The sequence below is a fragment of the Lutjanus erythropterus genome, chromosome 9 (genome assembly GCF_056507025.1).
Source record: "Lutjanus erythropterus isolate fLutEry1 chromosome 9, fLutEry1.hap2, whole genome shotgun sequence".
Classification (NCBI taxonomy): Eukaryota; Metazoa; Chordata; class Actinopteri; order Lutjaniformes; family Lutjanidae; genus Lutjanus; species Lutjanus erythropterus.
The window spans coordinates 14389900-14406992 of NC_139325.1; the positions used below are offsets into that span (position 1 = coordinate 14389900).

The 17093-nt window shown below is 39.7% G+C and overlaps 1 protein-coding gene across 1 annotated transcript in view; it reads left to right on the forward strand.

Moving 5' to 3' along the window:
* LOC146321191 (eukaryotic translation initiation factor 3 subunit H) overlaps positions 1–17093 on the forward strand; it is a 71368-nt gene that overhangs the window by 11751 nt on the left and 42524 nt on the right. The window lies entirely within an intron of this gene.

The following is a 17093-nucleotide window of genomic DNA, read 5'->3' on the forward strand; positions in this document are numbered from 1 at the left end:
CCCGTGAAAGTCAAAGATTCACATCGCTGGTCGGAGACCTCTCAGTCGACTGAGGTTTTTGTGACAACATGCGCTGGAGGTTAACTGATGACAAAGGGTGAAATGAATGGTTGGTAAACACGTTTCAGCTTTTGTTTTTCAGCTGTGTCATTGCACAGAGAGCAATGCAACAGCATGGCAGGCTGTAAACTTTACGTCTCTAAATCATCACAAACCTCTAAACTAACTGTCCCTGAGCCACTTCACCAGAATGCACTGGCAGACTGCGCAGGGCAAGTGACGTTTGTTTGCTTGTGCTTGCTTTTGTTGAGTAAGCTAAGTTTAATTTATCCAGAAACACCTGTTTTCTTTCTCTCGCCAAAGTTACCAGACTCCAGCTTCATTCAAACGTCATAGAATCTTAATAAAACTCGCCAAAATGTATTTGCTCGTCTCTCCACTGTTCCAGCAATAACCAGCTCCGGTTAAGGGTGTAATAAATCCTTAACTCGCAGCGTGATGGAGCACAGAACATGTGCAGGTGAAGCTAGACAACGGCTGCAGCCTGATGAGAAAAACTCGGGGGTGCACTGATTTTAACAGAGCTGAACTACAGCATATAGGAATTTAGTGTGGCACATTAAATTGAAAAAAAAGGAATGAATGTTCAACTGAAAAGATTCTTAGTTGGGGACAACCCTAGAACAAAGAATACCTCCAACCCCCAAACTAAAGGTTTGACAGGAAGCAATATAATGCTAACTTGTGTGTCAGTTCACACAATGTGTTTGTGAGGCTCACCATTCCTAGCACACTGAGAAGCCTGAAAGAAATAACAGACTACGGAGGCCAAAAGCCAAGGTAAATTCATATCAGCATCTCTCTGAGTGTCGGTGTGTGTTTTCTTGAAGGCGTGTGTGTAAGATGCTCCCAGGCACCGTTAAGGACAAAGCCGACTTTTAACTAAGCTAACTAGGTGTTGGGTGTCCTATGCTGTCAGTGCCAGGGTTGATGTGTGAGGGCAGAGCGGTGCAGGGATGGAGTGGCTCCAGTGTTTGGGCTACAGGTGCGTGGTACGGACGTGCACAGGATTTGATTTGGACTTTATCCACGTGCGCACGCTTTTTTTTCTCTCTCTCTCTTCTGCCTCCCATCAGCTTTCCTATCAAAGGATGCCATGTCCTCTGACCTCAGCCCTTTCTTCCATCAAGCCTTGTTGTTACCTGCTCCTTGTTAGCACAACAGAATCCTGCTACAAGCCTTACTGAGGGATGGGAAGGTGAGCAGATGCAGGAAAAAGAGGAAAGGGAGAAAATCCTGCTCTAACAGGCCTCCGCTGCTAACGAGCAACTGTCAAAAATTCTGCAAGATACACAACCACCAATGGTGGCTAAAGGTCGTTAGTGTCAGGAAGAGCTCACTCTGTGTGTGTCATGGCTTGTTGTGTTGTTGACTTTTGATGTGCTGGATTTTCTCTCTGTCACTACCTTTAGTTAACAAGGGCGTCAGTAGCGTCTTGCCATGAACCTCTGGAAAATTTACAGAGCTACAACAGAGTTCCTCTCAACAGTGCTTTTGATTTACCTGCACAATGTGACAGAGCTCAGGTTATCTGTCGCTACAGAACCACATTCAAACTAGAAATGTGTTGGGTGTCATCCATGTGGTGTATGTGCTGTTGTAGTTGAGATGATGCCATGTTGAGAACAGTACAGCATAAAGTAGACTGCAGAATGCTACGCTCCTGATTTGATCTCCTGTGGGAAGAGTATTACATGCAGAAGAAAAATTATCTCAAAGAAAGAAAAAATGGGCTTTATGTCTGTCCATTTGGTCATTTTGTTCTCGTACTTAAGCCTGAATTGTCTACCCACGCACACAGATGACCAGCCAGACCATTTTCTCTCTCTGTCTCTCTCATCTACCCCACTGCAGCTAACTGTTAGTGTTGTATCTGAGCTGATGTCAGGGCAGAAGACAGAACAACAGTGTGAACTGGACTTTAAATCAATCATGTCTCCATGGAGCATCTGTGAACTTAATCTTGGTGCATACTCTTGGAGTGTGGAACAATCCTATTTTAAGACATTGTGATATTGTGACATATTTAGATAAATTGGTTGACTGACTCATGGTTTATTTTGGTTAAAAACCACATGCCTCCAAAATAATGTTTATTGCCGCATCAATAATGAGAAACAATGGTCAGTGCCACTCTGGGTAATGTTTTGGACGCTCCCCAAAGATGATGCAGTTTTCAGTAAAATACTGCAGAATAGCAATACTAGGGTCAGTGCCAAACAGTATTTTCAACAACACTAGACAGGTATATGTCCTTGCAAATAAAACTGCTTTCAATTATTGCCTTAATCTAGGAGGAGCTACAGCAGGGGCCAGAACGCTTTGGAAGTGGTTGCTTACTCAAAATCAATCCCAAATCCATCTGAATTATATGCATCCAAGCTTATCACTTCCTTCTATCAGTGCAGGTATGTTTTTCTGACAGTAGCACATTGCAAAACAACAACGTCAAACTGGCTTGCTGTAAAACTTGCGAGTAGGAGGAGGAGTCATGACACAGAGGAATAAACGACCCAAAGCGTGGCTTCATTTTAAAAAGAAAGATGGCTGCAGTGCTGCTTGTACTGTCTGTAAAATGATAAAGCATGGACTTAAATTTCAAGAATGCCGTTATTTCACTGCTCTGCACACAAGCACTTCTGCTTCCCGACCTTACTGAGGATAAATATATTATAATATCAAAAGCAAAGTGCTGGCAGTCTTAGCAGATTTTGTCTCTGGCTATTAAACTGTAAATGAATACTGTATAGATATTCTCTCACTGTCAGTTGGCCTCCTACAGAAAATTGATCAGGAATAGATGAGGGAATCTATAAATAATTAGATTGATATGCAGAATTTATAATGGCATTGGTATCACTAAAATGTCATTAATTTCCATCCCCTCTCAGGGATCAACAGTAAGGGCTGCCTGCTAGCCCAGGCAAGTAAAACACCTTGTTGGACCAGCGGATCTAGCAACTCACTTGCCTGAATGGGAAAGTAGTAAAAAAGAATTTAACTATTTTGATAATCAGTTAATGATTACGGTAATTTTTCATGCACGAATGGCAGAAAATGCTGTTTTCAGCCTCTTAAGTATGGATACTGCCTTCTTTTCTGCTTAAATTGTCATATTAAACAGAAAATCTTTGTATTTTAGACGGATTTAGACGGATAAAACAAGATATTTGAAGACATCACCTCAGACTTAGACATTCATCTAACATTTTTCAGATTTAACATGACAGTTAACTTAAGTCTTTGTTGCTATTTGCTAATGAATTAAACAGTTTGTACTAGTGCTCTAAAAAATGTTGATATACTGATATGAATACGTGAAATGCTTTCAATACTGTTTTTTTTTTTTTAGCAGTATCAATATGAGCTGCACAGTAAAAGTTGACTTGGAGCAAGTAGATTTCTGACCCACTTTCCCAACCATGCAAGTGGGGGAAAAAAAAATGTTGAACTCTGTATTGCTTTACACACATACTTTTGCTACTAGAGGTACTGTGCTCTTACTTCAGTAAGTAATGTTTCATCAGCACTTCATTATTTTGTAGCATGCTGCATTTTATTCTGGAAGTGCATGGGCTGAAGTAGGTATATGATTGTGAAACTTGGCAGGAGAAGGAAGGGACACACACACACACACACACACACACAGAGTCACACAGCTCTAATTTACACTCTCAAGGCAGATGAGGATATTAGCCAAAAGGTTTTTGACGATTGTGTACATATTTTATTAATTTCCCACTGAATTAAGATCAGATCTGTGTTTCTATCAGTGTAGCACTCTACGTGACGTTGTGCGTGCAGCGTGACGCTATATCGTAATCTACACAGTGCTTGAAAAGGCACTGCTAAAGCTAAAAACTAAAGGCTTTTATATTATATTATGTTCAATTAAACTGTTAGAGGGCCCCAAACTGTAAATGAAAACAGTATCTGAAAACAAAAGCTATGAATTCATATTTGGTTCCATTATAAAAATCTTTCATGTTTATTGTGTAAATTAACATGATAGCCTTTATGTTGCATTTAATTTAATGTTAAACAGGGCATTTCTATTTTTTTTTAAATAAAATATGCTTAATAATGGGATAATCATTTTCTTGAATCATAATTATTAAAATACGTTGTTTATAAAAAAACGTTTGTTTGGCCAGGGTGAAAGCACAGTATTCATGCAGGTGTACATTATCAGATTATACCGCCTTAGCCTCATTTTGAGCTAGGAAAAACCCTGCATATATATCTGTTAATCATTATACCCCTAAAATGAAACCTGAGATTTAGGTCTCGAAAGACTCAGCAGAGCAGCACACACTCACATCACTTCCAATCAGGCACCCTAGACGTGTTAGCTTCCAAGGTCTACATGTGGATATATCTCTCTGTGCTGCCTGCTTGTGTGTTTGCCTGAAAAAGTGAGTGTGTGCGCGTGTGTGTGTGTATACCTGAATCATCTTGCACTGACTCATAGCCTGCTAGAGGCACCTCAGATCAGAAATACTCCTTCAATCTATCTCTAAAGGAAAGATGGACAGGATTGGCAGCTACGTGAGTGTGTGTGTTTTTTTTCTGAGTGTTTCAGAGCAAGCATGTGTGTGTCTGCTATGCTGCTTTTTCATCAACAGGTGCCAGTGTGGAGCTGCACTTGCAGGATGGTCACTGGGACAAAATGTGACCAATATGAGTGAGAAAAAGAGAGAGAAGGAGAGAGTAATTGAGCGCGCACAGCAAAATCGGCCTCAGATAAAACCTTGGCTGAACCCCAACTCTCCTATTTCCCATGTCCTTGCATTACTCTGTCCTTGTATCGTTGGCAAAATGTATGGAGAGAGATGTGTAGAACTGCTGGCAGTTATTCTCCTGGCATTTGTGCACTAGAGGCACGCAAGTAGCATGTTAATAATGTGCCTTGGCCCTTTCTTTTGTTGTGATATCAGTGATAATACAAATAAGAGGTATCCTGGTATGGAGAGATTATTAGGGACGGCTGTATTTTCCACAATTTACATCAGACCTTGCAAGCAGGTAAATATGACCCTCCCCTGACACACAGACAAAAACACACCCTCCACTTTTTTTCAGAAGAGATTATGTTTATCAGTTGCGTTGTTTCATGTTACTACATAAGTTGTAGTAACATAAAATTTCAACCTTTTTTAATGATGCCTAAAGCTACATTAAAGGGATAGTTCAAAATATTTGAAGTGGGGTTGTATTAGATGCTTATCAATAGTCAGTTTATTAGCTACAGTAGATCCTGGTCAACACGACTATTTGGAGAAGCAGAGAGGATCACCAGCTAGGGCTGGGCAGTACATCAATCGTATCGTATCGTGATGTGAGACTAGATATCGTGGATATACTTATTTCTTGATATGGCCATTATTTGCCTTTAGCCAATCAGTCACAAAAGTTAGTAATTAGACACACGGCATGGCACGATGTCTGCCATACCGATGTCGGACATACTTCAAAATGTTTAACGAAGAAAATGCAAATTGTGCGCCATGCCAGAGGGATAAAATGCGCCAGACTGATGTTTGCTGTGACATTTGGAATCTCAGACAAAATTCCAGGTGAAAGCCCAAAGCTTCAAGAACACTTTATTTATACTTTATTTAAAACACATCTGGGTGAAATACTGGAGCATGTGATTGATTTATCTTCAGACGCTGGCTGTGAGGAAAATGCACCCCTCCCTGAAGGAAGATGCCAAAATCTTCCAGAATGCATCCAAAGCCTCACACCAATTGAGTGAGATCTTTTTTAGAGTTTTAAATTTTTTCTTTGAGTGATAATTAACTTCATTTAGCCTACTATTCAACTAAGTTGAACGTTGAAGCGCACACGGTGTGATCCCTCTGCTGCACCCAGCAGCAGCCTCTGAAAGTGGGATCTGTTTCAGCTCAATATCATGACTTTTAACACCCCAAAAGACTTGTTTTAATGAGTTTTGTTAGTTTAAAATGTGAAGAATTGTAATATATAACTTCCATGAAGCTGTTCAGTCACTGACAGGCGGTGACAGATCACAGGCTGAATTTGGCATTTCATCCTTGCATGCAGCCGCAGCAAGGTCAAGCTGCACGCAGCATGCACAGCTTATATTATGTCCATTATAATGCTGATTAATGTTGAAATGACATTCTGCTTCAATAACAATTTTCAATACCACCGGAAAACATGAAAGTGATCAGGTTTGGAACCCACAGGACAGAAAATGTGTAATTTTTAGGAAAATGTTAATTCCCCCTCACCATATCACACTTTAACATCGTGTAGGGTGACATTTTTTTACCCCAATGTGCAACTAAAGTCTGCACTCATGATTATCAATATCAATCGATATCAAACTTTACAGTTGTGATAGGTTTTGCTTCTACATTGCCCAGACGTAGTACCAGCACAGAAGCTGAGTGATGAACTACTGTGGACAGGGTTGGGAACAAAAGGTATTTTAGCCACTTATTAGTTTCAGTGTAGGCTATATTTCAAATGTTTTTACCACTTTATCTTTCCATCAGACAGCCTTTGCTGACAAGAAGGAACCATTATACAAGCCAAATATTGCTCCCTTTAAACCAGCCAAGCTCCATAAGGAAAATCAGTCATTTTACCCTGCAGAACATGGGAGTCGCTGGTCTAGAACTGCATCGATCTGTTAGTTTGTTTGTGTTATTTATGTGACGTCAGTGAATTCAAAATATCCTTTTAAACCCCCGTAGTCACACAATGACACAAACAAACCAACAGATTGATGCGGTGGTAGACCAACAACTCCTGTGTTTTTGGAGCTTGCTTGGTTGGAGTTTGCTCGGTTCAGAGATAATGATATGTGCCTTTTATAAAGGTAGTTTTCTGATTGCTCGACCATTATCTGCCATAGCTAATACACTGACTATCAGTAAGTACCTCATGCAGTAGTTTGATATTAACATTAAAACTTCTAGTGAGGGCTTTGCAAGTAGTGCTGATCCCACTGAGAATCATCACCTTAACTCTGCAGCTCTCAGCTCATTGTTTCAGTGCACCAGCCCAGATGGTTGACTCCCTTTGGCTCTCACCAACCTCTGCACTCTGTCAACACATAGTGCATGTTTATTGAAAATGTCACTGCACTTCCAGATTTTGACAGTTTGTGGGCTTTTTTTTTGTTTCATCCTTGCATGTTCTGCCTTGCACCTGTCTATTGTTATGCAAGTTTACAAAGACATGCTTTAAATCTTTTTTTATGCCCTCACCAACCTGTTATCACGAAAACCAAAGTGTGGGCAGCTGCTCCCATCTTAAAATCTTACACCGCACAAAATGCGCTACCCAGTGCCAGATAGCACAGAAATGACGTAAGTGAAGTATAGAACTGGAAGAGAAAACACGACATCTAGAGATCCAGATATTTTTTTCATTTTGGATGGTCTAGGACTAAAACATATTCAAGAAAGCAGTACAAAAGCAAGTATAGAGGTAAAGTATGACAACTAGACCATAAATCACAACACAAGTTTCTTCATTTTTACTGTTTAAGCTACCTCTCATCTCAAGGTGTAATAACTGATCTATATATTTATGTGATTTATTTTGCTTAGGTCTGGCTTAAAAATAGGTGAACACTAAATAAAACAAACCAAATTGTTGAAGTCAGCTGGTTAAACAGCTGATGAAGTGTGGCTCAGTGCAATTCACAGGCTTATAAAGCACGATTGGGTTGCCTGTTCCGACTCGTAAGGAGGGATTATAGCAAACTAACCGTTTCTCAGTGCCACTTTTGGTAAGTGTGTTTGATATTCAGCCCATGTCACTAGTATCCAGCAGCAGCAGGAGGAGGTATCCTGAAGGTAGAACAAAATTAGCCTGCTCTTTCTCTCCCTTCACCCTCCACTACTTTCCTACCTTCCTCCTCTCCCTCTTTTCCCTCCCTTTTTTTTTCCTCTAACTCACTGCAGGTAAGAGAGCCGCCTCCACCCTTCTCTCTGACCGTTTTCTTTTTTTCTTCTCGGCAATCACTGAGTCTGCTTCTCTTCCCTTCAGTACTTTTCTTCATCCCTTTTTTAATCTTTCTCTTTCTTCGTTCTGCACCACATTGTCCACGTCTAACCCAGAAAACTCCTTCCATCACTGTCACAAACACAGGAGAATTAGTAAAGCAACATACTACTGCCGGAAGAAATTATGTAAACCCCCAACCAATGTCCTGTTGGGTTAATTACATCCCTGAAATGAAGCGTCAATGTTCTGAAAATTGTGTATTTAAATAGCCAGGAGAGATTTTCCGTTTTCATTTTGGAAGAAAGCACTGCATTTATGCCAGTGCCAAGAAATTTTAATATTTGGGGGAGTAATTGTACCTCTGCTTTGAGGGACGCTTGAGTGAAGGTAACCACACTGAATAAATAAATCGCTGGTATGCTCTTGAAACTTAGACTTTTGAGGCAGCGATTATGAAGTTTGTATATTTGATTAGAGGCTAAAATTAATTTAAAATAATCTTGTATGCATATTTAGTAATAAGATATTGACTAGGGATGGCTTGATATCACTTTTTCATATCCAATCCTGCAACCTTGAGTATCTTATAATACTGATATCAGTCTGGTAGTGTTTTTTTTTCCCTCTCTTAAACAATTAAAATGTTACTTGTTAAAGGATACACTTTGCTTAACCTAGCCGTAAAAAATATCGAGCTCAAACTGTGAAACAAATATTCTACTACTCTAAAGAAATGAATACTTTGACCACAACAGGAATCAGCTATACTGATGCTTATTTTTAGTTTAACTAAGCATGTTTGATTAGTCAGCACCTTTCAAACATTTAAAATGAAAATAACTCAGTCCAATACAGGTACTGAGTATCTGATCGACGCATCACTAATACTGACGTCATATAAAAGACACGCTTCAACATTAACCATGGTTCAGGCCAAAAAATATCACTATGTGTGTTAGGTTTTCTTTTAATAATTTGATGCCTATGCAGTTTTTAAACTATCAAATCATGCTTTGTAAAGGTCAACAGATCATTGGTTTTATGCCCTGACTGGAAACTGTCATCTATGTTTTAAATTTTTTCTTTAAGAAGAATTTATTAGCCAGACACCACAAGTTGGCAGGGGTGGAGAGAAAAAATATTTTGGAAGAACTATTGAGTCTGCCCTTTATTTGGTTTTCAGTTCAATTTTGTTCATTCTGATTGATTTTTTTTTAATTTAATTTTGAAATTATCGCACCCTGTCCCTGTGGTCATCAAATATTCTATGTAGGTGGCACCCTTTGGTTTTATCCCCATACTGTGAGCCTTCGCCAACACAACATTATAGTTCCACACACCGATTCCTTCTCGCCTTTTATTTCAGCATTCTATAAAAACCGTGAACAGTGCTGCTTACATTTACCAGCCTACCGATATGTGAGGGGACTTTAAGTGGCTAGAATGTGACGCATCTAACAACATAATGTACTAGGTTATGTGTCGCCAGTTTCCTCAACTGGCTGAGAAGTTGTTTTTCATCAGACACAGTACTTTCAAGAAGAAAATCATCACAGTTCACAGGAAAAGGTTTTTCCTGGTTTAAAATAAGGCTGAGGTGGTACAGCCTGTTAATGTGCTTGTGTGTGTAAACTGTGCCTTCACCTGGGTCAAGCAACATTTTTTATAAGAAATGTATTTTATGAGTTATAATAATTATGGTTGAAGAAAATGACCATTAACCCATCATAAAGCATATTGTATTTAAAAAAAAAATCAGCTATTGTTTTCATTTATAGTTTGGGGCTCTCTTGCATAATAGTTGAACATAAATATAATATAAAAGCCTTTTCTTTAATTTACACATTTCTCAACCAGCAAAACATGGCCCTCTTACAGGGTAGTTGAACTTTTAATTAAAGCCATTGTTTTCATCTACACATTTCACAACCAGAGGCAGAACATTTCAGCCTCCTATTTTTCATTGTATAAAGCTTCTTAATTAGCATCACATCCCATCAGTGTGATGTTTTCAGCTTTGCAGATATGGCTCGTAGGATCAGTGATTACTTTAGAAAGCGAGTTCATGAGGAGGAGAATCTGACTCCAAGTGAAAGTATAACATTAAACATCCGATTACTGCAGCAGGTAAAAAGTATTAATACATGTTAGTGTAGTGTAGTGTTGTTGCTTTCTTTTTAAGAAATTGGATGTGCTTTGTTGTAAAAGAAACCATATTCACCTGTTTGAACAGCCGTGAAGAATCACGAAGACGCCATTCAGGCAAATGTACTTTGGACACCAAATTTAGGAGCTTGGTGGCCCGTGGTTTCAGTAATTGAAAACATCGTCGCCTGAAAGATGTACACATAGAATATTATATGTACAGTATGTCTGTGTACATATGTGCGTGGGTTGTATTTGCTTTTGAAGTTTTTTTTTTTCTTTCAGCTGAACAACACTTCCTTCTGGCTTGTCATGCCAAGCTGCTCGCTCTCTGCCCAACACAGGTGGTAGCGGCTGCCAGGCCCCCTGTCTGGGCTCGCTTCATGCTTCACATTGGCCCAGTAGATAGGAACAGTTGTCACACTGGTGAAACAAACAAGTTTTAAGGGTGTTTGTTTTGCTATGTGTCCTGATTTCAGCAATTAGAGATGTGTTTTTATTGAGGGGAGGCCCCGTAGACACCACATGGTGGTCTTCTCTTGGCTGAGGAGCTTTCCGTTTGGACAATTGACATGACAACATATAACAAGGTTGTAGCCATTCCAGTTCTAACAAGACACTTAATTAAAGAGAGCAAGGAAAGTTACTCTTGATGGATAAACAACCAGTAGTCATTAATGAGGATGACTTTACTGATTGGCACCCTCTTTTCAGTTTGCTATTTGTTGTTTATGTCACTCCTGCTGCCACTGTTTAAATCACTCAGCGAAACCAATTAGCCGCACAACTTCAGATTGATGTAAATATGATTGGGCGGTTAGATAGAGAAAATGCCTTCCCGTGCAGGGAAAATCTGGCTGTTGAATCTTGACTCGTGAGACTAGAGGACTAGAGAAGTCTTTCCAGTATTCCCACAGACTGTTCTGTTGCCATGGACATTCAAAATAGGATTTCATATCATAAAAACAATTGGGTCTTATTAGGGACTCATAATGTTAATCACATGTCCGTATTTACCAGACATGTAGTGATTTTCGTAGGTTTTAGTGGTCTTACATGCACATTGAGCTGTACCAGATTTCCGGTTGGGTTTATTGTTCATTTTGAAGCACATTTAAGATCATCGATTTGGCGCAGAAACCAGCTTTGTTTCAGTCAGTTTGCCGTTAGCTTCGAGCATATGTTAGTACTTTTCTCCCTCAGAACTATAAGCCTTTTTCAAAGCAGACATTCAGACTTGTCAAACACATCAGGTGTAAATGATAACATCAATCATGGTTACATTCCATGTATAGGTGTTTCTGGTCCAAGGCTCGACAATAGAGCGTGCTGGCTTACTGGTGTGATGCACTGGAACCTAAATGGAACAGAGCAATCGTTAACATTATTAGTTACACCTGTGCTTTTCATGCTGTGACAAGTCAAAATGTGTGCTGTGAGAAAGGTCTGTACCTTATATGCCTCTGGCTGCCACATAACTCCAAAGCATAATAAATCCACTGCAATGTTTAACGGTTCGTGAGGTGTTTTTCCCCCCAAATGCCTCTCTGTTTTTTGGCAGTCTTACTTTTTGTGATTGTGGCCAGAGAGTTCAATTTTTGTTTCATCAGTCTGCAGCACTTTGCTCCAAAAAGCTTCTGCTTGATCCAAGTGATGTGTCGCATACTGACGAAAAGGATGCCTTCAGATGGTACTACAATATATAGATAATGTCAGTGCAAGCAACATAGTACTAGGATTGTGCACACTTACTCATAATGTTTCAATTTACATATCATGCATGATGAAATAACAGTATTTTTCTATATTGACATGTATAATGCTATATGTTATGTCTTTTTGGAATGTTCTTTTTTAATAGTGAATAAGACTAGTTTCTAATTTCTAATATCTGTCTTATTTTTCAACTCTGACTGTGTCACGAAAAGGTGTAGATGTATCAAACTAAAATGTGTGACAGTGTTGGGGAGGTGAAGCAGCCCCTCTCAAGCCAGTGACAGACCAACTAACACCTCAAGAGGGCTGAGTATCCATTCCTAATTGTGACTCTCATACTTGTACTTGTTTTAGCTCTATTGAACAATAATAATAATAATAATAATAATAAGTATTAGCTCTGTGAAATGATCAAATTCTGATTAACCACAAAGTGTAAAAAAGATGTCTGAATCACTGTTATATCCCCCTTTTTCATTCTTCTGTCTGATCCCAAAGACAATAATAGGCATGGCCTTTCTATGGGTAGAAAGGTCACTTCAAAACTGTAGAATAAATGGAAATTAAAAATTTCTTCATTTCGTTCTTTTCTTTATGATGCAGTATTTTCAGACACAGGCAATAGCTGGCAGTCTGTTTATACTGGTTGCTGGCTAAGCTATGTTAACATCTAAGCTATTGTCACGATGCGGTTTAAAAAAAGTCATATTGTGATCATTTTAACTGTAATTGCAATTGTGATATGCCAAACAATTAAAGGGAATGATCGCTTGTGCATTACAATTTTAATTTCCCCTTCAAAAAAAATATTTGAATCATGACGTTGTGATATTTGTTGGGGTCTGTACCAAACAAATAAACATGTATTCCTCTGGAGAACAGGATTTTTTTGCACAATTGAAAAATTGCATGGCTCTGTGACTGGGATATTGTGCTGGCCATATTGCAGTTAATTAATTGTGCCCTTGAGCCAGTCCACATCATTTTCCAGACATTTTAAAAGTGTTCTGCTGAATGTTTTCCCTGTGAGTTATACTAAAATATAAGATCACTATTTTGATATTAGTCCATTATTCAACATTCATATTTTAAATGTAACTAGCTTGCAAACATTAGTTTACCTAGTCGACTGAGCCCAGCTGTTATGCTGTCTGCAGAAAGAATACCACACCTCAGTCAAGCAGGTATAGTCTTAAATAAATATCCGCCTCAACATTAACATCAACATCAATATTATCACAGTATCCCTTAGTTTTTGTGTATTAATAGACTGTGGCTGGCAAAAAAGCTACGGCATCTCTTTCAGATTGTTTTGGTTCCTTTTTATCCATCATAATCCATCCAATGTTCCTTGATGCCTCCTCTGACTATTCTCCTCCTCTTGAGATATTAGATGATTTCAGTCTCTTTGCCTTTCCTTTATCCTCTCTTAAATTCATTTTCTTATGCCCCCTTTGGTCTGAAACAGGTGTTTTCACTATTTATAGATTACCTACTTTGCTCTTTGAGATATCAAAGAAACATAATTGGGAATGGACTCAATACCACCAGCCTAAACTATACTAAACTATACCCGGACAAGTATTAACTTGCTCCAGCTGAGTTTTTCTACAAGGACGATTCAAAGGTGGTCAACAATATACGTGGATAATCAACATATTGTTTGTGACTAACCTGAATTTCTCTCTGTGGTAACAGTGAAGTGATCACGATAACCAAAATGAATTGTATTCCGTATGTACAACTGTAGGGCACTACAGATCTTAAGAACTTAATACTGTAGACATGAAAAACAGTGCAGATTGAGACTTTTCCCTGCATGTAGATATATCTTTTCCATTTGGTTCAGAGTATTTTACTAAAAATATTCATAAAACTTGTTTTTGTTTTGTAAAAACAAATTAAAAAAAAAATCTTAATCTTCTTAAACCAAGGCAAAGCAATGGATGTGAAAACACAAACAGAACTAATTAAGGCCAATTACATCAGCATTTTCCTCCAGTATGGTCTGTGAGGTTAGTCCTTGGGTTTTTGGAAGTTTAATTGTCGTCTGTGGCAGACATTTTCACGGTGGGTTAATTGAAGTCAGGGGGATTAAAAATGCCTCTGCCATGATCTCTCCATTCCTCGCTGTAAATACACTTTCAGTATGCAGTGAGGCCTGTGTGTGTATTTAGTAAAAAGTTAGCCCTCTACCACTCTGATAAGGTCTGTCTTGGGGTTAGCCCCTCAATAGATCACTCTACCTGCCCCAAATGGGAAATTGATTTCCTCCGTTTTCTCTTGCTCTCCCTCAGTGAGGCTAATTACAAATCACTTGGCAGCCCACCTTTAACGGAAATATATAAACATTGAAGAAATCATGACACTGTTATGTATCAGGACTGCGGGTGGCACCTTTGCCTTCTCCAAAGGTCTTAAAAAAAACCTTGCTGATTGTCTTTTGCTCTTTGTCCCCAGTATCTCACCTTTCCTCTCCCCGTCTCTCTATCTCTCTATCCGAGCTCTGTCTCCCTCCCACTGTAATGTAGAGCTGAGACTGGCTGTTAGCAGCGAGCCGGGGCTGTATCTGCTTTTGAATGCTCACCCAGCGTTATAAATCAAGAGTGTGGGTCCCCCGGGTGCCGTCACCATCGCCATCAGTTCCACTGTTTTATTCATCCGCTCCTTTGTCTCATCACGATTCTGCCCCACATTAAATTTTGTGTGTGCCTGTGTGTGTGTGTGTGTGTGTGCCTGTGTGTGTGTGTGTGTGTGTGTGTGTGTGTGTGTGTGTGTGTGTGTGTGTGTGTGTGTGTGTGTGTGTGTGTGTGTGGAGGGGGGGTCAGAATGCATTACTGCAGGCAGCTGCTAATCCAGGTGGGCTGTGGAGAGTAGGGGGAGGGTGAAAGGTAAGAAGGAGAGAAGAGAACGATGTGACAAGGATGAGAGAAATGAAGAAAAGGGTTGAGGACGGCAAGAGAGAGGGGAAAGGAGGTTTGAGGTGAAGGGATGGGGGGATGGAAAGGAGAGAAAGTTATGGGGGAAAATGAGAGCACCCAAGGAAAAGATTGAGACTTATGACACAAACAACTAGAGGAGAAACGGAGAAAGATTGCCAGCAAAAGTAACAGCTGTGAAAGAGATGCTGGGGCCAAGAAACAGTCGACAAATAATGGAGCAAGATGGTGAAGAAGAAAAATGGCAATGATGACTAGAGATTTTTTGATAGGCCTGCCCGTTTTGTTCTTACCGCAATACCTGAAATCTTTATATGGACTGATACTGAGTACCGATCTGATACCAGTGTGTTTAAAAACTCAGAGTTCAATCCATTCAGTAAAGAGTCCATTTTTTTTTTCCAAAGACAGTTCAGTCCAATCCAGTTCACAGTGATGAATAAATAATAACTCAGCCACTGTGAACAACCACTAAGCAGCATCAGGTGACCAGTGCTGCCAGGGCTTAATTCCTCCTTTAACCTCCATCATTGCAAGAAAATATTTGGCATTTGATTTTTTATCAAAGAATTAGAAGTTTTCTAACCCACTTGCTCATATTTTATGCAACTGATTCAACCATTTTATGCCCATTCAAGCCTTGAAAGTCTTCCAGCTGATAGTCAGCTAACACTATACAGAAACTGTGCAGGAGTTTTACTTCTGTAAGCTGGAATGCCTGAAATATCTCCCCCCGCTGCTCTACTGGCCTGTGTTAATCACCAATGGTCCTGTGTTTATTCATGCAAGTCAGACGGTTGTAGGGTTTCTCACACAGGTGAAACCACATGGGACAGGGATGAGACAAATGATGTGGGTGGTGCTGCGATTAATCGTCCCTGTATAGATACTTGTATGGGAGAGGCTAAAGGATCCACACCTGTGAATACATGTATTGAGTACAGTTGCTGCACCTGTTATAGCCAGTAGGGAGACAAGAAATGATTGATGGTGTTTGAGGAGAAGAAATGTAGTGTTTAACCATAGACTGTATAATAAATTTGACTGTAGCCTCCATGATGTCACACACAGGTTTCCGAAAAGCCAAAGTGAAGCTCACAGTAAGGCTGAATAATATCACAAAATGGCGACTGCGATTTTTAAATTGCAGTAGTACAATATAATAAGGAAAAATGTGTGACAAAAATTTTAAAATTAAATATTGTTGAGCTGCAGAGATGTCCTGGCCTACACATCGTGTTCTACAGACTTAAGAAATATCTTTCCTGGCATTGTCTTCTGGAATATGCCCTTGCCATCAGGGAAGAAAAAAATCAATTGATGGAAAAACCTGCTCATTCAGTATATTGAGGTAGTGGGCCGACCTCATTTTTTGAGCACATAATGTTGCTGGACCTTGAGCTGACAAACTCAGGCAACCCCAGATCATAACACTGCTCCCACAGGCTTGAGCGGTAGGCACTAGGCATGATGGGTGCATCACTTCATCCACCTCTCTTCTTACCCCGATGCGCCCATCACTCTGAAACAGGATAATCAGACCACATGACCTTTTTCCATCGCTCCACAGTCCAATCTTTATGCTCCCTAGCAAATTGAAGCCTTTTTTTCTGATTAGTCTCACTGATAAGTGTTTTTCTTAAGGCTACACAGCTGTTTAGTCCCAATCCCTTCTCACTGTGCATGGGGAAATGCTCTTACCATTAAAACATAGCCGTGGGTTCTACTGTTGATTTTTTACAGTTTGATTTCACCAAACATTTAAGCAATCTCTGATCACGATCATTCAAGTTTTTTTCCAACCACATTTCTTCCTTGAAGAAAATATTCTTCCAGGTTTTAATAATGTGTTGGACAGTTCTTAACTCAAATTTAGTAGTTTCATCAGTCTCCTTAGTTGTTTTCTTTGCGTGATGCAGGCCAGTAATTTGACCCTTCTGAAACAGAGTAACATCTTTTCCACGACCACAGGATATGTCTTCTGACATGGTTGTTTAAGAAATGAGAAGCTCCTCACTGCATCAGTTAAGGGTACATAACTTGTTGTGTCTGTTCAGTGTGGTGGCAGCGTTGACATAATGCAGCAACAAGCCGAGGCAGTCAATGATTGGTCATCTGAGGTTAAATAAGAATGATTTTAACACAACAAGGTCATTCTTAAAAATGTGTTTAAGTTTGGGATCTTTGGGGGGCGTCCCCGTGGCGGTGGAGCTTGCGCCCTATGTTTTGGGGCTGTAGGTCCTGTGC